This window comes from Mus pahari, chromosome 16 (genome assembly GCF_900095145.1).
Source record: "Mus pahari chromosome 16, PAHARI_EIJ_v1.1, whole genome shotgun sequence".
NCBI lineage: Eukaryota > Metazoa > Chordata > Mammalia > Rodentia > Muridae > Mus > Mus pahari.
In genome coordinates this window covers 61,676,766-61,698,445 of record NC_034605.1, presented here as the reverse complement: position 1 = coordinate 61,698,445, position 21,680 = coordinate 61,676,766, and the positions used below count along the sequence as shown (strand labels likewise).

The 21,680-nt window shown below is 45.6% G+C and overlaps 1 protein-coding gene across 2 annotated transcripts in view; it reads right to left on the bottom strand.

The window, feature by feature from the left end:
• Positions 1–21,680, bottom strand: part of Ntrk2 (neurotrophic receptor tyrosine kinase 2) — a 318,758-nt gene that overhangs the window by 110,892 nt on the left and 186,186 nt on the right. The window lies entirely within an intron of this gene.

Here is a 21,680-nt window from a genome sequence, read left to right as displayed (position 1 = left end):
GAGGAGGAGGAGGAGGAGGAGGAGGAAGAGGAAGAGGAAGAGAAATATATGATGTGGCTGGTTTCCTATAGATCCCATCTGAAGAAAATAATTGACATTCATGCCCATGAAGAAGAGAGAGAGGAGAAGGGAGATGAGACCAGGACTCATGCTCAAGGGGTGGGAGTGGGGCAGGAGACAAGAAGGAGATTTACTAAAGACAGAGGAGAGAGATGTAAATGAGGCCACCCTATCAATCATCTTAGAAAAACGGTGCCCAGAAACTGAGACTTCCTTAAAGAACAGACACATTTATTCGTCTTATGACACTGGGTCACAGTTCCTCCAACGCCTTCTACCTACCAACCAAAGCCCTCTGCTGCAATCAGAAGAGAGGACCAAGCCCTAGGGACACAGGCCTGAAGAGCCTTGTTTCTCCCCACTGCAGAGCTCCCCAAAGATCCAAGGCATTTTATATCCCTGTCTATAATTGAATACCATTGGGAATGAGAGGCTTCCCTCCCTAACACTTCAAGAAACAAGTGTCAGTTTAAAAGGCATAAACTTTACCAAGAAGGCCCCACAGAGGGGCCTGACCTTTCTGACTACTTTTTTTTTTTCTTGTGACTCCAGGCAAATGTGGAGAACTGTCCCAACCACTCTCTCAGGACTGGATTCTCTGCAACCAGAACAAACTTCAGGAGGGGAAACTGCTTGGGGTCAGGTCCTTGCAGGGAAAAGCAGTTTGAAAAGCCTTTCATCAAAGTCTGCTGCTCTAATACGGGTCATGATAACAGAGCCAACAGCTTCCAGATCTCTTCCAGGAACTGGTCCAGGTAACTCCCAGGAGCCAGGCAGGGGAAGTCTCTATCCAAACAGCTGCTTTAGCCTTCAGGCCTTCACAACAGGTTGTAGAGGAGCACCTCCCTCCCAACCTTCTGGCCTTTGGTTTCCTTTGCTCTCAGTTCCCTGCTGCCTCTGGTCCCTTCGCTTCCTTCTCTTTGTCCTGAGTGTAGATAACATCTTCTGTAGGTCATTGTCTCAGGTTGCCCTGTTATCTCAGGGTTAGATTTTTACCCCCACCCACCCATTATTAGTTAGATAAACTTTAGTCATAAGCATTCATATTTTCCTGTGGTTTTATTCCAGCAGATCTGAATTGCTCATGTGGTATTATCTTTGATGCCTGTCTGATCCCACTCCCCCCCCCCCTACTAAGTGCTGTCTGGAGCTAATTAGAGAAAAAGCCCTATGAATTGTATCCCTGGCTCTGGGTGGGGTTTTGAAATAGTCATAGACAATGTTGCAGATGATTGATGGTTTGGAGATACATATGGCCATTTATTAATTTGATGTCTGCCACCCTCGTGTTTAAATATATTTGGGGGTTTAGTTTCACAGGGAGATTAATGTAGATGAACTGCTGCTCGGATGATCATTTTTACACGACTTCAATATTCCCATATGTGAAATTCTTATCTCTTGTTCTTTGCCAGCTGTGAGTACCAGAAAGTGTAGGCCGGATACTTCTGGGGAGATTGGGCGCTGAATAAGGGAATCTGCCTTTTTTTTTTTTTTTTTTTTTGCCAAATAGAGTCTAACTGGGCCATGCACTAAGACAGAGCAGAAAACTGGGGAATCTGAAAAGTGATAAACTAAGGAAGTGCTCCACCTTGCCTTAAGGGAGCAACTGCTGAGCCACTACAGTGCAAAGCTCAGTAAAGTGATCTGCTGGGGGCAGGGAAGACGGGGGGGGGGGGGGGGCTGACCATGACCGCCCCGATCTGGTTATCCAAACTGTGTCCCAGGAAATGAAGCATCTAAGATGTGAAGCAGAACCAGATCTCAGCTGGAGCGCTCTCAAGGAGGCGGTGAGATTCAGAGTGGCAGCTTTCTGGGATCACGGGTCAGGATGCAGCCTGGGCTACCAAACCTTTTGGAGGTGGAGCCAAATCACTGCACGTGCAAAGCTGGCTCCTGCGAGACTTCCGCATATCTGAATCCCTCTAAGCTGCCCAGACTCGGCACCTGCGCTGGACAGTGACCACGTGACGATGCCTCAGCAGGGCGCTTGGGGTGAGAGCCCTCCTGGGGGCGCGTCTCCTCTACACTGCCCTCTCTTCTCTTCTTGCAGCTATCTTGTAAACTTGAGTGTATTATTTCCTGTTGTCCAAGGAGCTTTGTGGATTTGGAAAAAAAATAACTAAACCTCCTATGCGTTGGAGTCAGAAGGGCAGTGTCTGCCTGCTTGGCTGAGACTATTCACCCTGCCCCTGCTACGTGCATCTAGCTCTCCCTTCCAGGTCACACACTGCTTTGAAAGAAACAATTTCATCCTTTGTCTCAAGGAACAATCAGAATAAAATCAATAATACAGAGTCCGACTTGCAGACACAAAGACAGGCTTGGCAGTAAACACATGTCTGCATCCGCGGTGTCTGCACAGGCGTGCCGCCCTACCCAGCTGTGTCATGCGCTGACCTGCACGTCCACAGTCGTGTTGTCAGTGAAAAGCTTTTGCAGGCCAGTGGAGACACTAAAATAAGGACCGCAGCGTTGACAACTTCCAAACTGCTGAGCAGTCAGGGATGGCCGCTGGGGCGACAGCTCTTGTGCAGGAATTCACACAAAGAAAAGCATTGTGGGCTCTGATTTGTCAGTTGTCACACCCAATATATCACACCCACCGCAGGGTTCCATGCATATGATGCCCACCGAGCTGTCAGAATGCCTCTACCTCTTAAAAAGCTGAGAACCACGACTGCCTTTCAGGCAGGGTCAACAGAGAGATCGGGAGGATAACCGCCAAAGAGATGAGACTTCGTGAAAAGAGAGGGGTGCGCTGGGTCTTAATGGGGGTTTGTTTGGTTTATACAGGATGATATCCTGGCCAAAGCTCATGGAATAGTCTATTTAAGGCTGGTGCATTTCCTTGCATGTAAATAAATCTAATCTCTGCAGAGGAAAAGGAGAGAGAAACACACACACACACACACACACACACACACACAGAGGCGGCGGGAGAAATGGGTGATGGAGATGGAGTAATAACAGATGAACAAAAAAAGAAACAGGAAGAAATTAAAGGGAACAAGATGAAGGAAAGAAAAAGAAGGAAGGAGAGAGGGAAGAAGGGAAAGAGGGAAGGAGAGAAGGAAGGAAGGAAGGAAGGAAGGAAGGAAGGAAGGAAGGAAGGAAGGAAGGAAGGAAGGAAGGAAAGAACGGAGGAAGGATAGCAGTAATTCAACTCTACTTGTCTCTGGCTCATTTGGAAAGGGTTCTAGAAGCAGCTAGACTGGGGGCAAGAGGCAGTCCTCAGCAGTAGACTCTAGGTGAACAGAGAGATGATCACTCTCAGTTCCAGCCCCTCCAGGTTTCCTGTGTTCAAGATGTCGTTAGGATACATGAAGAATATGGAATTCTGTCCCCCTCTTAGAAACTGGTTTTCAAAGTTGATGTTAACTTGGCGGTCATGTCCTGGGGAACCTCACTCTGCTATGAGAAGCCAAGTTAAGGCTGAGGACTCCTCTCTGCCTACCTTGCCTCTTTCCCAGAAAACCAAGCCTGCCCCACAGCAGAGCCCAACGAACCTTAAGCAAGAGAACTGTCCCGTGGATAATTTGCAGACTTTGACCCGAAACAAGGGCAAATAGATTCAGATACGTGATTTGTTTTCTGGCTGCTGCATGATTTCAAAGCAGTTTTAACTTCTTATGGTGGAAACCTCCTCCACCATCCGGGAAATGAACCAGACTGGGTTACAAACCGTCTCTGCTGCTCCCAGCTGATATCCATCTTCCATCACGATGGCCGAAGGGTGCCTCTTTAAAAATAGTTTTAATGTGGCACACGGGAGTAAAGATTTATTTTTTATTTTTGAATATGACATATTGTCTGGGCCAAACAAATTAAGTTACGGCCCTGGACATCTTAAGAAAATAGTGTCGTTTTGTGTTTCTGCTAATTTATAACATTCAATTCTGTAGTCTAATGGATGGAAACACATCCACAGACATCAATAAAAATAGCTTTGGGATTCGGTCACTGGTGTCCACTGAGTGAGATAAATGCATAGGCTGGCTAACCCTCAAAGTTGCGTGGTAACTCCCCTCCTTGCTCAGCCCTGGAGTCCCAAGATACAATCTGACAGCGGAGATCGGAAAATCCTGGAACTTACTTCCCAAGTGACGCTCATGGCAGGGCTCATTTTATTTTACTGTTGTAAGGCGTGCATACAGTTTTATGCTAAGCTGAAACAGATGTATTCTTGGGTAGTACACAGAGTCTCCCTGCAATAACTGCCTATCGCTTGGGTGACATCCCTGCTCCCACGCCCTTGTGTATCTCCTCGCTTGAAATCCACCTGGAGTTTTCCACAATGCTTGTGTAGACAAGTTCCCATGGAGGAGACCGAGGACGGGCCTCTGATCTCACAGCTGAATTCTGAGCCAGTAATTTCATGTCAGCTCCTGAGAAGCAGGAGGACATTGTAGGCTTTCCTGGTGCTCAGATGGGTAGGGTATGTGTAAAGCTTATCCACAGCACTGTGAGGGATAATAAATTGACCTGTGGTGCGGTTTGTTACGCAGAGTTGGGTGTGCATAGCATGTGGCAATGGATTCTAGGAGTTCAGGAACATTTACTGGTGAAGATATCAACTTGGAGCTATCCTCTGACCTTTGTCTTATTTTGAATATTTCACCGGTGACTAAGAAGCACCTGCCTGCGAGCCTAACTCAAAAGAACCATCTCCGTGGATGTGTTTCTGGGCAGTTACATGATGATTTTGTGTCAGCTCTAAGCATCTTTTTGTTTTGTTTTGTTTTGTTTTGTTTTGTTGTTTTTTTGTTTCTTTGGTTTTTTTTTTTTTTTTTTTGGTTTTTTTTTTTTTTGGTTTTTTTCGAGACAGGGTTTCTCTGTATAGCCCTGGATGTCCTGAACTCACTTTGTAGACCAGGCTAGCCTCGAACTCAGAAATCCGCTTGCCTCTGCCTCCCGAGTGCTGGGATTAAAGGTATGTGCCACCACGCCCGGCTTTCTAAGCATCTTTTAATCATGTCTTTTAGTAACAAGTGATTGCTATGAGGAACAAGGGACCGTATGGAGACATTATGGAAGCTAGACTTTCATATAAATCTGACATTTATATTTACCTCATCTTACTGCAGAACCAAGGATGGGCTCTCTAATGGTTGCTCTCCATTGCCAACTTGACTGGACACTCACAGGCACTACATCTCTGAGAATGTCTGTGTGTATCTTTTTTTGAAAGGATTAGCAGAGGAGGCAAGACCCACCTTGAATGTGGCTGGCACCATTGGCTGAGGAACAGATTGGATAGAAAGGAAAAAAAGTAAATCTGATGAGTCCAGTACACCAAGTTCACTGAGTCTCTACCACGCCTGTCCCACCATGATAGACTGTAGCCCCTAGAACTGTGAGCCAAAAGAAATGCTCCCTGAAGCTGAAGTTTGATCACAGGGACATGCTCGGACGTGCACTTTTCCTTTTGTGGCTGAATCCTGCTTGCTATCACACCAATATGTTCACTTTCACTTTGTACTGAAGTTTAGTCCCTGTTGTGAGTGGAGGGAACATAATTTGATCATGTTTAGAGGTGAGGACCTTGGAAGCTAATCAAGATAAGGTAGCCCTTTGACACCACGTGTCAGAATCCCGGTAGTATGTTAAGAAGCAATGAGACCAGCCAGCATGCATGTGGGCTGCCAGGAGCTCTTGCTGTTGATCACCTTAGGCTTGAGAGAGTAAGGAGTCCACAACTCTAGAGGAGAGGGCCTGAACTGGCAGACCATGCACTAATAAAGCTTTCTCTACCACTCCCGAGTCTGTGGTACTATGTTATGAGCAATTTGAAAGTGGACAAAGGGCCAGATCTGGCAGGATTCACATTTAATCCCAGCACTTGAGAGGCAGGGGCAGGAGAGTCTCTGTGAGCTAGAGGCCATCTTGGTCTACACAGTGAGTTTTAGACCAGCTGAGACTATATACTGAGATTCTGCCTTTTTAAAAAATGTTTATTATGGGCTGGAGATAGAGCTCAGTGTTTAAGAGCATGTGAAGAATAGTTTAAGACTCTTGCAGACGTCCTGAAGTTAGATAGATCCCAGCCCTTCAGCTCACAACCACCTGTTACTACTGCCTAAAAAGATTCCGTGTCTCTGGTCTCTGTGGGCATCCACACTCATATGTCCATACAGAAACACAGTCAAAATAATAATAGAAAATATCTTTAAATTGGCTAATATTCTGATGATGACTAAGGAAACTACCATTGAATAGATCACCAATAGCATATGAAAGCTATGTCCAGATTTACAACACAAAAGTGTTCTGATGATGAAGAAAATTGTGCCTCTGTATAGATCACCAATAACATATGAAAGCTCTATCCAGATTTACAATAGAAAAGCATTTCTATAATTTTATAATTATAGAAGTCAGCATGTTTTGTTTGCTTGTTCATTTTCTTATGGTGATGTGGAGATACCCAGAGCCTTAGACATTCTGGGCAAAGTGTGCCACCATTCATCAGGGTATCTGCTACAGGCTGAAAGGGGTCTTGTTTGTTTTGTTTTTAATAGATGTTTTGCCCTCATGTATTAAATGGCCCATGTGCATGCAGTCCCTGTGGAGGCCCAAAGCAGGCATCAGATCCTCTGGGACTGATGGTTGTGAACAGGTATGTGGGTGCTGAAATTGTGTCCCCTGCGGGAGCAGCAGGTACTTTTACCTACTGAGCCACCTCTCCAGCCCCCTGACAGGTTTTTGTGGTGGTTATAAAAGAGACAGAAAAGTTATTGCTAAAGCCGGGACTAGGTTTATAGCTCAGTGCAGAGTACTTGCTTGTCCAGTGTAATGTTTCAGGAACTGTCATCCCACACTACAAACAACAAACAAGCAAACAAAAAACAAACAAACAAACAAAAAAACCAAAAAATACCAACCAGCCGGGTGTGGTGGCGCACGCCTTTAATCCCAGCACTCGGGAGGCAGAGGCATGCGGATTTCTGAGTTCGAGGCCAGCCTGGTCTACAGAGTGAGTTCCAGGACAGCCAGGGCTACACAGAGAAACCCTGTCTTAAGGGGAAAAAAAAAACAACAATGATGTTTCAAGGATGCTGAGCAGAGTGGTGAATGAAGACAGTTCATCAGGGAAGTGCTCAGCCAAAGGAAGTCACACAAAGACGGTTGTGTAATCTGTGAGGTCCTCAGGTTTGAAGCTGGAGAACTTGGGTCCAGGCCTTGCCTTAGTCATTTTCTACTTGTTTGTGGGTCTGTCCCATGAACTTTGCTTGTGTCACAGCTTCATAAGAAGTTACTGGAAGGTACAGTTTGGCTAGAGAGTATGTTTTGGAAATAGTACATTTAAGCCTGAAGGTAGATGAAGGGACATATTAAAAGTAGGAGCCATTCTCTGTCTTCCTCTAGAACAGTTACAGTCTGATAACCATGTCCTTAACACACAAACTCAAGACCAACATTCTCTTCTGCATCCTTGAACCTGTTTGTATTACTAATGACTCGAAAAGTCATGAGGCAGGTGCTTCCCGACACTCCTGTGCCTGTCATGAGGCTGGTGTGTGTGTGTGTGTGTGTGTGTGTGTGTGTGTGTGTGTATGTGTGTCTGTCTGTCTGTGTGTATGTGTGTGGTTAAATCTTTTGTCATCCCTTCTGGCATTTACTTAAATTTTAATCAAATAAGACAGAAAATAAGCTCACGTGTTCCCCTTGACCCTCTAACACTGAGAAAATAATTTGAAACCTCACTGACGCCAATAAGTAAGCTTTCTTTTAAGTGGAAAAAAAATGTAAACCCAGCTCTTCCACATACGGTTCCAAGTTTTAAGAACATGTCTTCACTAAGGTCTGAGGGAGCAAGCAGACATGTTAGCAGCCAAACAGAGAAAAGCTGGCGAGCTGTGGGGAATGGCTCTGTGGTGTGGGTCATAGATGCTTCCAAAAGCTGCTGTGCTGAAGGTGTGATCGTGAGCTGACAGCGTTGCTGAGGTGTAGTCTTTAACAGATAAGCCCTAATGAGCGGGACTGGGGTAAGCAGAAGTGTTAATAACGGACTGGGCCCATGCCCCTCCCCTTTCTCTCTTCCCTTCCCGTCTTCCATGAGATGAACAGTTTGGCTCTATTCTGCACTTCCAGCCAAGGCCCTTTGCCTCTCCACAGACCTACAGTTAACAGCATGACCACAGGTTGAAACCTGTAGGAAAAGGAGCCATTCCTCCTTTGAAGTTGGTTATCTCGGGTATTTTGCCCTCCTAGCAGAAAGCTGCAGAGAGCAGAGTAGCCAAGTCGGAAACCCAGGAGGCAGAGTCTGTGTGCTGATGGTAGAGGGAGCCAGTGGTGTCCTCCTGGCCACTCTCTGGGTCTGCAGGATGTGGAGTCAGCACGGCTTCCACTTAAGTTTCAGCAAGAGCTGAGGGCCATGCGTTTGGATGTGAACCATCTTCTTGGAGTACATAACCTTTAGACCTTGGGTCTTAACTAGCTGTCATAGATGCGGTCTAGAATATTGGTGTTTTCAATTCCTTGCATGATGCAGGAAGAGCCTCCCTCTGGGGGCTGCTTATGTTCTTCCTGTTTTCTTGGAGGTGAGTAAAGTCTCAAGGCCTTGGACCCGACTCACAGTGCCAAGGGAGGGTGCTGGCTGATGAGAGATAACCTTAAGACAACCCCTAAAAATTCCTTGACCCTGCGAGCTGACCTATGCTAAGTGCCTCGCTTGAGGGGATGAGGGGCAAGGGAGCAGCATTCTACCCTTGGTTATGAAATGCCAGCGTAGGCCTTTCTTTGCAAAGCCCCTTGCGCTCCCTGAACGACAGCCTCTGAAACAAAATACAGAGAGAGCCGCAAAGCTCTGCTTTGCCTTTTCACTGTTTCTTTGTTTTGCTTTGGTTCCGAGCTGCATACCTGCCACCCAAGCAAAGCTTATTCTTGGAGATGGAGTTCAAGCCCACGCTGAATCTTACCTTTTGTTCCAACCCCGCTCTTGTTTTACCTTCCGTGTGTTTCGGTGGAAACCAATAGCTATTGCTTCTCATTAAAGCCAGTCAGGGGGGGAAAAAATCCGTAACCAGGTCCCACTGATTCATCAGCCTAATTATACCCATTCACCGCTCCTTTCATGGGGAGATGAGAATTCCATCTCTTGAAGACACACGCTACCCCAGATACATCTGCTTCCTGGCTCCTTCTGGCTCTTTTTTATCTTAGTCAGTGAAAAGTACCCAGTGGCCCAGGAAGCACAAACTCAGCAAAATCCAGAAAGAAGAGCTCTGTTGAGCTAGTGAGAAGGGGTCCGGCCAAGGAGAAAAGCATTTAGAGCCAGGTATCATGAGATGGTGGGGGTGAACGGATGGAAAAAGATCTTATCTTTCGAGAGATCTAGAGAAAGCATTTGGCATTCCTGCCCTAAAGACAGCCCTTGCGTGCCATTGGCATTGGCAGAGCAAAAATAAAGAAACAGAAGAAGAGAAAGTGAACTCCCTGTCGGGGTAGAGGCTGGCCAAAGGAGTGTGGGGCACCAGGTCGGAGTGGCAGCATTAAGCCTGGCAGGGCTCAGATTATGATGGTTAATGAGTGGATTTAAGGCTCAGGCCAAGCAGTGGTCGGGTAACAATTTCATTCTCCAAAAACACCAAACCTTGGGCACTAAGAGGGCTGGTCACTCGTTTCCTGGATCACGGAAGCAAATTCCCCTCAGTTCAGGGTCTAACGCTGCTGTAAACTTAACTTTACTCTCAAAGGAAAGCAGAGGAACTCGGCTCCTGACTACAAAGGTTGCAGCCGTTGCTTCTCACTGAGGCAGTTCCTTGGTGCGGGAGCAGTGGTTTCCCTTGAGTTCACAGGAAATTCCTTGCCATGGTCACCTGTATCTGTGGGAACACGCAGTCCACCTAAAGGGCCAAAGTCTTACATTTAAGGCATGGATTTGAGTTCTTCCAAGTTCTTTCTGCTCTTTGGTGTGCCAGAGGAAGTTGACAGGGAGGGACAAGGTTATTTAAGACCGAGGTTGCGAAATTAGTTTGAATAGCGATGTCAATAAATCTCACAGGAAAGCTTTTCTCCTGATGGCCCCGCTGCCAATGTTTCCTGAGCCAATCTGCTTCCAGTTTCACTTTGGCGCTTTCTTGCATGCCTCACGTGATATAAAAAAAAGGAGGGGGGGAATCTCTTCTAGCCTGCTTCAAGTTCATTTCACACATTCTCGATTTACTTTGCGATGAAGAACACCAGATGTGGTTCACAGATAAATCATCTTTCACGCAAAGATCCAGGGCTTCTGAAATCACAGTGATCCTGGCAAACTATGTTCTAACAGCTAGAGGCCATGTCTCAAGATCTAGAAACATGCGGATTTTCCCAGGTCTTTCCAAGGGGAGTCATTCGAAATCAATTTTAAGGGATTATCAGAAAGAAAGAAAAAAAAAGTAATTTCTGCTCTTTGGAATTGCGAAATAGCAAGTAACTAGATACGACAAACCTCAACCATAACGTACAGTGAAATCTCCTGAACAGTGGCCGTCTCTGCGCCAGAGAGTCATAAAGTACTTGTCTCCCTAGCAGAAAAACTCCAGGCCAGGATGCTCATGGTTCCTTCCTCTAGCCCTGGGCTAATTCGAGACTAAAAAGATGGACTTTTCCATCCAGCCCTTTGTTCTCTGATATGGCTAGCTCATAACTTACATGTTCTATATTTAGCTTGGTGGCTTTATGATCACATTCAGAAAACAAGCACAGATTCCAAGAAACACAAATAAACAATAGAGCACCCTGTCCCGCACAAGGAGGGGTGTTCGCCTGGCGGCAGTCCCCAGGCTGACCCAGCACCGGCACCTTTCCCCGCCCGAGNAGTGGGTGGGTAGGGGAACAGAGGTGGGGGGAGGGGTATGGGAAACTTTCGGGATAGCATTTGAAATGTAAATAAAGAAAATAATAATAATAAAAAAAAAACAAAAAAAAAACAATAGAGCAGTTGCAAAATAGCTCAACTGTCAAGTAAATATTAAATAAAGGGTGCATCTAAAAATCGGTCTTCCTGGCCCTGTGTGCAGTGTGCTCAGGGCTGGGGTCTATGACAAACTGTGCCTAACAAATCATTGAAGCGCTCTCAGGACTATGAGAACGCCATGCTGATAGTAAATCTGAAAGATAAAAAAAATCATATTTCCCCCTGGCTGCAGAAGACAATGAACTCTAACAAGTAGCTGTGGAGATGCAAATTCAATATTTCACAAGACTCACAAACACAGCTATGTATTATGCTAGTGGAGACAGACCCTTCGTCTAGACAAAATGCAAAAATCTCATGTTCGGTAAACGTGTATAATTAGGGAAAAAAGAAAAACAGCTAATCGTTAGCATTACATGCACATCTGCATCTAAAAATCTCATTGCTGTTGTTGTTGTTGTTGTTGTTGTTATCTGTAGTTGAAAGTTGGGGCTCACACCCCTGGTTTTGAAATTTCACCTCTTCAGTATTCAAAAGGAGCGTTGGCATTTCTGTAATGAAGAGCAAGCATACCCAAACCCTTCTCTGAAGTTTTCTTTCTACAGAGCCACATGCCAGGCTTGAAATTGTCAAGAGCAGGTCTTATACAAACAAGCAGACACTGTCTGGGGACAAAATTGAAAGGACTCTGATGCTTTTATTAATTTATTTGATTTACTTCTGGTTTCCCTTACCCAATCTTATTTATGTCAAAGCAAGTTGAACCAGAATTCATTATGTAGTGAAATGCAATTTGAACACTTTTCATTGGCACACAGTGATTCAATCACTTCTGTCCATGAGCCCTATTATCTCCTCTTACAGCAATTCCTCACAGATGAAACCACAGTGGAGGAAATTTGCAAAGAAAGTGAAGAATTTACTGGGAGGGAAGAACAATGATGTTGGTAACGTTTTACCCTGTGATGGAACCACACAACAACGGCCATTCTGACCGTCTGCGGTCACCAACTAGCATGCTTTCCCTGTGGAAAACCAGCCGTGTCAGTGATCTTGACTCTTCTTCTCTCTTCTTCTTTTTTAAAATTGTGGCTGCCAATTTTAATCATCTTGATTTAGAAACAGGTGACATAGGGAACTTGCCTGACCATCTCTGCCTTTTTACCAGGGTGTGGGCATCACAGGGTCTTCCTGGCCATCTTCAGATCCTTCTCCCCTTCAAGACTGGTTTTAGAAATTACTACACTTCAGTAACTTCAAAAAGTGTCACATGGAAAAAATAAACATGGGTCTTTGTCTTGGCTGTTGTTTCTGGATCCTTTTCTCAAGTCAATTGTATTGTTAGTGTACAGAGGGCCCTGAACTCATCAATGGATTGAGTAACCTGAGTCCTTTTTCAAGCTGATTGTTTATAAGTAAGACTCGTCTCTTCATGGGAATACTAGTGCTGTGCCTAGAGTGGCAGCCACCTCCCACTTCTTACTCCTAAGTATCATAGCCTATGATTATATTTCCTATGTGCTAAACATCACCAGTGAGATGTTTTCATACTAGGAGACCCCGAAGGAGAAGGCAGACCAAAGAGGACAGTAAAACATCAGCAAAGAAGAAGCCAGTCCAGCTAAAACATATCTGCGAACAGAAGTGTGCGCTCATCCCAGTCAGCCTTCTGCCTGAGCACTCAACCTCATGGGTGTCCACCTTCTGCAGTGTCTGTGGTTCAGAACCGAGATCCCCAGTCTCTGACCAACGTCATCAGGTTGGCAACAATGGAGATCATTTATAAACACCGGCTGGAACCGAGGATTTGGTTGTTAGAAAGAATCTCTAGGTGTGCTCAACATGCTGGGTGAAACATCAATCAAAAAAGCACAATGTTGCTTTGCTGTCACCTCATGGCCTATAGTCGCTATCATGCCTCTCTCCATCAAAGTGATATCCCAAGACCCTGGCTTTTGGTCGTTTCCCACTAGAATTTCCTAGAGTCAACTCTGCTTAGAATGCAATGACCTTTTATGGTAGGGAGAAACACTGGTGATTTAAACTATAGGCAAGACCAATTTTCAGTTAACCTACAAGGTTTTTTTTTTTTGTTGTTTTTTGTTTTTTGTTTTTTGTTTTTATGCACACTGCCTCAAATCCACGATTTGTGTCATGATAAATACAAATGAAGCTTGTTTGACAGGTGTTGTGGTGGTAGCGTTCCCGGTCTAGAACTGCATTAGGAATAGATTCTATACTCACAATGACAAGGTTCAAATCATGGGCCTTCAGCCTATGAGCCTCACACCTCTGAGCAGCTTGTTTAAATTCTCTGTGACTTACTTTCTTTTCTGCAGCTAAAACAACAATAGCCATTAAGAGTAAATCAAATGAGAAAAAAAAAAGTATGAAGTACACTGTGGAGATGCTGGTATGTTTTGTGTATGTGTACATGTTTGTATTTGTGGTATATATTGACATGTGTCACACACACACACATGTTGGTGTGGAGGACAGGAGTCAACACTACATATCTCCTTCAACCCCTCTCCACCTTTCTTGAAGACAAGATCTCTCACTGAACCGATAATAGCTCACCAGTTTGTCTGGTTTAAAGGGCCAGCAAGCCTAGGGAGCCTCCTGTCTCTACCTCCCCAGTGCTGGGGTCACACATGCACACTGCAGCGGTAAGTGACCATTTCTGTAGGTGCTGAGGAACCAAACTCAGGTTCTCACGATTGAGTGACAAGCAATTTACTGAATACCTCCCTGCCTCCCTGATGCTGGGATGTTTAAACTATAATAACAAGTATTAGTTATTGTCCAGCTGACAAAATTAAATATCTGCTGACATTTAAGACTCTTAATGCTATAATGGCACAAATCTTGAAGGTACCGACCCCGAGTCGTTCAATTTTTTACCAGCTCCTAGAAAGGAACCACCTGACAAACACCAGGGGCTTTGACTGTCACTTGGAAACGTCTGAGCTTCTGCCTGGTAGCAGGCTCCCACAACCTGTCACAAAGTCCTCTCCTGTGCTCTGACATCAAGTCCGCTCAGTGACCGTTGCTTCGAGATTGCCAAGCATATCCACCCCACCTCAAAACTTTTCTCAAATTATTCTATAGTTATTCTTCACATCTTCATTGACTTGGGTTTCCTTTTAGAATCTTGTATGCATGCCCCCCTCCCCCCCACACACACACTCGGGTATTCTCCAGATGAAAGAAAGTCACACTTGGAACTTCAGCATGAAGCCTCTGGGAAATTGTTCCCTCTTATACAAAACATTCTTGAAGCCCAGTTCACAGCACTAAACAGAAGAATTGTCAGAATGCCATTGGCTTCTGAGGTGTAATAGAAAAGAAAAATAAATAAATAGGGAAAAATAGCTTTAAACTCGCTGTGAACAGGCATGGCCACAGCAGCTGTTAATAAGCAATTAAGAAGGTCTAGCCTCTGCTGCTGCTGGGATCTTAGGCTACCGGTGGCCTGAAGCCCAGGGAGGTAGAGACAGCTCACACACTCCACCCCCAACACTCCAGCAGGATGAGAAGCATAGACGGCTTCCTAGGTGCTGTCCTTCCAACGGAAGTTGTCAAAGGCCTCATCTGCTCACTGAACAGCCGACGGTTGTGGACTTACAAAACTGTCAATAAGTGTTTATTCCAATCTACATTTTCAGTATGGCCCAGTGAGCCACCGAGTTCCTGGTAAGATACAGCTTCCTGACTACACAGTCATCATCCAGCAGATGTATGACTGACTGCACACACTGAGCCTGAGCAGAACTTCCGTCCTCAGTGCCTCCCGCTCCTCGCCATCCTGCTGTTTCCTTGTGAAAGGTCCCACAGAGTCTTATTAGTTAGCGGTGTGTTTTGTTCCATCGCACCAGAAATAAAGTTTCTCCACTGGCAAAAGTAGCTAGATGCATAGGAACACATGCAGCCCCCAGCCCCGGCCAGGGTAAACTTGTTAGAGTCTCTCCGGAATCTTTCAGCACCCTCCCTCTGAAGCCTCATTTTAATCGGTCTCTGCCAGCTGCTTTGCCCTCCAGGCTGCACCACCACCAACCCAGGGGCAGCGTTAACACCGCAGCCTTGGGCTGTCCATGAGCAGAGGTCCAAGGGTCTGGGAGTCCCCAGTAAACACTATTTCTATTGTGTTTTTACTTGTCCTGCTGAGCTTTGAGCTGGAATTGAGCAACTCAGATAGCCAACTCTGGCATTTTTAAGTGATCAATAGAAATAAGAGCATATACTCTGGGTCAGAAAATAATCATTCATTTTGGCTAGCCTCAGCACCATGACTCGTCTGTTACTTCCCAAGCCCAGAAACCACTGTTGGACAACTGTCTTGGAGAAAACCCATTGCTCTAACTGTCCAAAGACAAACATAAGTAGAAGTCCCATTCCTGTGTATGTCAAGGTAGAGGTGCTCAGACTATTAACCCCTTGATGCTCTCTGGTCTTATTGAGTCCCTGGTTATACTCAGGAAATAATAGTATTTATCAGTGCCAATGCATGCTCTCGAAGAGACTCCCTAACGACGTAGGAAACAGTGAGTGCCTTTCAGTGAGCCAACCGGAGATGTGAGAAGATTAAGGCGCCGAGGGTCAGCCCACCCAAGACACTTGGAAGTGCTTCTGTCCACAGAGCATGGATGAAAAGATAGACCTAGCTCCTCCATTTGCTTGGGCTCCTGGAAAAGCCTGGTGTGGACTGGTACTGAGGGTGGTCAGCCTTCCCCCAGTATAGCTCGCCATGTCCAGCAAGCACAGAATTCTGGAAAGCTGGTTCTCAAGGTGACCTAGGGAGGGCCGCATGGTAGTTGCAAAGTCACTTGGGAAAAAGTTTTCTATGATTTTCTTTTCTTTTCTTTCCTTTTTTCAAAATTTTATTATCTATCTATCTATCTATCTATCTATCTATCTATCTATCTATCTATCTATCTAGTTTTTCAAGACAGGGTTTCTCTGTGTAGCTCTGGCTGTCCTGGAACTCACTCTGTAGACCAGGCTGGCCTCGAACTCAGAAATCTGCCTGCCTCTGCCTCCCAAGTGCTGGGATTAAAGGCGTGCGCCACCACGCCCGGCTCTTTTCTTTTTTAAGGAGGAAAAAACATGGCAAAAATTTCAGATTGGGTTTCACACAAAACTAAAAAAAGAAGGGGAAAATTACATGATTTTAATTAGCAAAAAGCAGGACTAAGAACTCACTATTTGTGATACTCCAGGACTTCTGGTAAAGACCCTCATGTAGTGCTTCTCAATCTGTGTGTTGGTAAGGATACCCCTTCCACAGGGGACACCTAAGGCTGTCAGAAAGCACAGGTATTTACGTTAGGATTCATGAGAGTAGTCAAATTATAGTTCTGAAGTAGCAATGAGAATAACACTATGGTTGGGGTCACCACAACATGAGGAGCTGTACTAAAGGGCCGTAGCACTGGAAAGGTTGAGAACCACTGCTCTGGTGGACAGAGCCATCCCCGCTGGCGGGAAGATTGTGCCCACCCTTTCACAACAGCTCCTCAGGCTGGCCTACTAACCACACCCTTTCCTGCTGCATCAAGTGGATTGCCTGCCAAGAATGCACTGTCAGCTGAAGGCCTTCTTGTGTGGAGGTGAGTGGCTTCCTGTATGTCTCTATAAGCTCACACACTGCACTTCCTCTGGCAGAGTTAGAAACTTCGAGGATTTAATTTTCCACAGGACAGGCAAAGCCAGAAAGAGTCTGACTTCCTGGAGTCCCTGTATATGAGGAATATTACTTCAGACCATTTCCACCCACTAATCTATCTGAGCTTTGGTGTTCTCATTTGTTATACAGATGAAAAGATCTATCTGGAGGCATGGCGTGATTTTTTTTTTTATGTGAAAATATGACCTACAGAGCCTAGGAGGGGAAAGGCAGGTATAAGTTAGATACAGGAGGTTTGAAAGCAGCAAATACGAACATTACGGAAGAGCTCATGGGCTGAAGGGGCAGCAGGATGAGTGGAGAAAAACCTAAGGCCAAAAGTGCCTCCTTAAACTGGCAAGTGTAACGCTGAATGTGAGTCTCCAGAGGTAAGGCAACAAAACAAGGTGTGGCAGATCTTAGAAAGTCCCACTTGCCGGGCGTGGTGGCACATGCCTTTAGTCCCAGCACTCGGGAGGCAGAGGCAGGCGGATTTCTGAGTTCGAGGCCAGCCTGGTCTACAAAGTGAGTTCCAGGACAGCCAGGGCTACACAGAGAAACCCTGTCTCAAAAAAACAAAAAAAAAAAAAAAAAAAAAAAAAAAGAAAGAAAGAAAGAAAGAAAGAAAGAAAGAAAGAAAGAAAGAAAGAAAGAAAGAAAGAAAGAAAAAAGAAAGTCCCACTTACTGTCTTACCCAATCCCTTACACAAATTATCCCCAAATTTAATGGAAAGTTCTAACCTAACTTCCCAGTTTTTAATCCTTTGCAAAAGCCTCTTTCTTCTCTTTCTCTCTCTCTCTCTCTCTCCTCTCTCTCTCTGTCTTCTCTTCTCTGTCTGTCTGTCTCTGCCCCCCCCTCTCTCCTCTCACTCTCTGCTCTCTTCTCTCTCTGTCTCTGTCTCTATCTCTTTCTTCCTCCCTCTTTCCTTCCATCTCCCCTCTCTCCTGCCTCTGTGTATGTGCCTGTTTCTGTCTCACTGAGGAAGGTCACATTTTTTTTTTTAAAAAAATACAATGAGATAAGCACGCATGTCCACAGACTCCTCAGCACACATCAGAAGATGGGTCATGGGGCAGATGCTAACACTGGCTGAGCAAAGGCACGTTAGGGACTCTGCTTCGAGGGCTGAGTAAAGGTAGTGAGTGTGGAGGAACAGTTAGACCGGAAACACAGGAAAGGAGAGAAGACCTAGGGACAATCGGCTGAGCTGCTTCTGTATACAACACAGAGCTTTCCAGCAGGCAGAGGTTTACATACGATCCGGGGCCACCGAGGAAGTGAGATCCTCACATAGAGAATTCAAGAACACCGAAACCTCTCCAGTCATCAAAGTGAGTGGCTGCTTAGTGCAGGATTAACATACAAGTGAAAGCAAGTGTCCGGCACGAACACAACCTGACATTTCCTGGAAGGCAGGGTCTGACCCTGATCCATAGGGACACATCTCCCTCCTGTCCCCAACCCCATGGATGCCCTCAGTTAAGATTCTGATATTTGTATCCCAGACTTTTTCTTTTACAGCTTGTCTTTTAAATGTGGTGTGGGAATGTTATTTCTTGAGTGCTGAGATTTCGGCATCCCTCTGAACTCCATGCTTCAGGTGGTAGTCTCCCCCCCTTCACCTCCCCCCAAACCTCCACCCCACTCCCGCGCCCCTTGGGCTGGCTCTATCTAAAGAAAGGTGGGGGAAAATGCAAGCAATCTAAAGGGGCTATGTGGGACACCTGTCACCCATGGAGACAACTCTTAGGGGACTTTATGGGGTGTTTCCAGGAATTCCAACAGTAAATTATACCCTCAAGTCTCTAAGAAATGTGACAAAACCAGAGCTGGAGGCCAGACATCCGACACGCTTGTCTTTATTAGAATATGCATTTGGCTCTGAATGATCAACGTTACAGTTCCAGTAAAGCAGTTCTCATTAGCATAAGCAAGCCAATACAGGAAAATATTGCAAGTCCCACCAACCACACATCCGTGTAGACCAGCACAGGAGTTTCTCAGAGGAAGACAGTACACATGTTTTGAGTGAGCTCTGTTGCTTGAGCCATGGGAGATGGGATGAAGTCTCCCAACACTCAGCTGTGGCAACATTCAGCCTTATCCCATCCGTATCCTGTCTCACTAGAACCTGTGTAGCCCCAGAGGTGGGGACCTACACAGTGGCAGGAGTTGTTTAGGGAGTGTGGGGCTTCTTGCCTACAGCAAGGAGGCAGCATAACCCAGAGTGTGTCCTGTGGACATGAGGGTTTCATGAAGGAACGCCAACCCAACCCATACTCAACGGCCCCAAACCCTTCCTCTCCAAATGTGAATATGGCATGGGAAATAGCCTCACGAAACCTGGAAACCGACCCTGAAGCTCTTCCTCGTGGTAGGGTGAAAACTGCACAAAAGACCTCCTAGGCCACAATGTGGATTTTGCTGAAGTGGGTGAAAGCAGCTCACGCTAGGATCCTAACATGACTGACAATTTCAGTTTATCAACTGTTAGACCCAAATGTAGGTAAGATCCACTGACAAGAACTGGGGAATATAGATAGCAGACTATAGACAAACCCAAAGAAGGGAAATTCAGCAAGATGGGGACAATCTTATTTCCTTTGCCACTTGGCTGTTGTCTTCCTTCCCAGAGTTCAGGAGTTTAGAATGCTAAGACTTGGCTAGCTAGTCATCATGGACATCTTCACACCATGATTGTCTTCCTGTTTCCAAGCCAGCGCCTATCTGTGAAGGTCAGTGCACGGTGTTATGAAACAAAAAGCGTGTAAGGAAGGCTTTTGCTCTTTACTTGGCCATGGGAACACGGAAAAGCCATTTAAACAGCAGCTATTCATGGTTATTTCTACAAATATAAGAGGACGGCATTGATGGAACTAGGAACCAGAAAGAAATAAAACCATTAGCTTCATTAACCCAGGACAGAAAAACAAGGGGGGGGCTGAGAAAGTGGGGTTGTATTCAAGGAAGTAAACTTGGGGTCGAGGATTCTGAGACCTGCAGCCCAGCTGACCTAGGTACTGGGTTAGATTTTCAGTCCTGCCTGGGTACTTTTTCCTTTGCAAGTAGACTGGAGACCAATGTACTCTAAGAGTGAAGCATTGTAGTGAGAGGAAAAATCTCAGAAGTATAGATTGACTAAACATCCATTACTCTGTAGGAAAACTGTCTAGGTGGCATTTTGTAACCTCCTCTCATGAAAATATTCCCTAGTTTGAAGACTTGGGACACTGGGAATATGTGGTGCTCAGCCAAAATGCCAACATCATCTAATAACAACCTTGGGTTCTGTTTCAATGCATAGGGAAAGTCATTGGCCAAGTGAGTGTGATGGAAAGCATCCGGAAGTCCAAGCAGCCAGTCCATTAAATTTGGCTAAGTCTGAATGGACACCCCTGTCTGCCAGAGGTCCTTTCTCAACTCAGGAGTCCCAAGGAGAAGAAAAATCCATGCCCAGATACTGTAAATGTAACCAGCCTGACCTTTTAAGATCCTGTAGACCCTGGAAGGGGCCAGCTAGGTTCCTGGAGCGTTACATGGGGAACAAACCATGGTGCTCCTGAGGGACAAATAGAACTGAGGGTCACAAATCACCTTGTGTTGACCCTGAACTCCTTGTCTGCCTTGTCAGAACAAGAGAGCTTCTTGTCTACAGGATTTCCCAGCCCACTGCACAGGGCTCGTATCTTCTTGATACTCAGCATATGAAAGAGTAGCCTTCCCTGAACTTAAGACCCCCCCCTCCATCAGACGTAATATGTCTGCCATGCCTAGCTCCTAGTTCTACATCAACCTCTCTGCACTGCAAGCAAGTTAGAAGTAGTAAGTAGGCTGGCAGTATTACAGACAGATCCTTCCTCCATACTTGCTGTCAGCCCACTCTATAGACATGTTAACAATGCCCACACTGAATACAGGGCAGGGGCACACTAAGCTCAGGGCTACAGTAAGCTCGATAGCGATAGGCTGCTCACAAGACCAGACATCCCCAAGCCTGACTGTGTCAGCGACAGCAGCTATATCTGATAGGATTATAGGTGGCTAAAATGTCACCTTTGTTCCTTGTGTCTTTCAAGTTTTCTACTATATTATTTATGCTATACTTTTTATCTTTAATTCAAATTATCTTATTTTAGGGCACTTAATGGCAATTGGTGTGATTAAGATTATAATTCTGTCTTACTAGAAAAAAATTCATCAGGTTTATACCAACTAGTGTGACCAGCTCTCTGTGGCTTGCCTGAGACTCTCCCAATTTAAAATTGAACTTTGTCACACTGAAGGGGAACTGCAGCAGCCCTGAGCCAGCCAGGACAGGCCGTCACCCTAATACTTAGATTCCTCTTTGCTTTCTTATGTATACCATCTTCTAATCCTTCCTTCCACACAGGAGGCCAAGAGCTTACACCCAACAAAACATAGAGCATTCCCCAGCAATAGATGCAGCCACAGAGAACAGATATTACTAAGTATCGCTTTGGGCTGCTACCTTGGCTCCAATGTGTTCTCCAAATTAAAGACAAACTGCCCAGGTACTCATGGTGATCTGAGTGCTCAGAGAAGTACTGTCTCCCCTAGCTTTTCTTGTCTGCGGGATACTGCAAAGTCACCTCTATAGGAAAGAAGTTATGACTACCAAAAGCAAAACCAAAGGAATCAACAAAAGCAGTACCGCAATGTCATGGAGCTCGAAGGTTGACAGTTCACCAACCAAGAATTGGGGTGGAGTCCCAGTCTAACAAGTGATCCTAAAAGCAGCCCACCCATAGGGCCACTTCTAAGCTGGAAGAATCAGTAATTCAGAGACAACCGTGTCTCACAATGAGAAAGCCTAGGCTTTTGGGACAGTTCCTAAAGCACTGAGCCTTACAACCTTCAACTCTGTTGCCTTCTACTGGAGGAACACTCAACTGTCCAGAGATTCTGGGTGACGTGTGCTTCTTAGCAACACGAGGCAGGCTGCTGGTTTACATTTGTGTTTGCTGTGATGGTTCTGGTCCACAGTCTGCTGGCACATTCGAGAAATGAAGCTCAGCTAGGCTCGTGATGCT